Source organism: Dasypus novemcinctus, unplaced genomic scaffold (genome assembly GCF_030445035.2).
Source record: "Dasypus novemcinctus isolate mDasNov1 unplaced genomic scaffold, mDasNov1.1.hap2 H_1, whole genome shotgun sequence".
Taxonomy (NCBI): domain Eukaryota; kingdom Metazoa; phylum Chordata; class Mammalia; order Cingulata; family Dasypodidae; genus Dasypus; species Dasypus novemcinctus.
Window position 1 is genome coordinate 390,414 of NW_026688138.1, and position 1,270 is coordinate 391,683.

The window sequence follows — 1,270 nt, forward strand, 5'->3', positions numbered from 1 at the left end:
ATGATACTTTATAATTATACTTTTGTTTTTTATTTACCAAGAAAGGGTTTTTATTTTCTAAAAAAAAAATTATCTTTATTATTGTTCTTTTTTATGCATTGCCTCTCATAACAGTTATATGTTATTTAATTACCCCTGTAAAAGCTACCACTTTCAGCATTCTTTCATCAGGAAAGCTTTTCTTAAGAATGGTATGTTTTCTTCTTTGTGAAAAACAAATATGTAATTGCTTTTTGGCCTGAGAAACTATTTAACAAAAATGATAAAAGGAGGGCTGCCCTGATGGAAGGGGCTGAGGGTCAGAACTGTGTACTCTCAGTTTCCTCCATGACTCCTGCATTAATTTCCTAGCTGCTGTAATGGATTCCATATAATGGGTTGGCTTACCAACAGGGATTTACAGACTCAAGGTTTCAGAGGCTAGAAGGCTTGCTTCCTCCCAGAGTCAGTACTTAGAACTCACCAGCCATGTTGGTGCTCCTTGGCTTTTCTGTCATGTGCTGATGCATATGGCTGCCTCTTCTCCTTTCTCTTCTGGGTTCTGTTGATTTCCAGCTTTTGGCTGCTCCCAGAGCTTCCTTTCCACATCCATTTCCTTTGCTTATAAGGACTTCAGCCACACTGGATTAAGGCCCATATATTCAAAGGTCCTATTTACAAAAGCGTTCACATGCACGGATGAGAGGTTGGAACCTGAACATACCTTTTGTGGGGGACATTATGCAATCCCCAACACCAGTGATACCTTCTGACCACTCACCTTTCCAATGGGACCCAGAAAGCAATAAAAAAATCATTAAGTGAAAAATCACTTTGGAAATCAGTATTTCAAATGCCCACAATTCTCCCTTTGCTTTGAACACTAAGAAATTCAGTCAAATTTAATACAATATTATATTAACTCTCTTTGTGAGAATGTTTACTTTTGCCTTCTTTATGGCTTTAACTTCTTTAGTGCTTTAGTTTCAAGAGAATTTCTTAATTATTTCTATAAATATGTATTTTGTTCCTATTCTAAAAAACCATTATGGACAGATGGGGTAGAAATAGTCCAAATACATATGCATTATTATTATCTTTATTAAAATCTTGTGAACTCAAATGGCTTCCATTACTTTATAATTCCTCTGGGAAGATGGCAGACTAGCAAGACAGAGGACTCTCATCTCTTCCAGAAAAATAGCTAGAGGACAGGCAGAAATGGCCTGGAAAAAAATCTTTTAGGGTTCAGGATCCCAGGGGAAGGCTGGACACCACCCAGCAGAGAGAG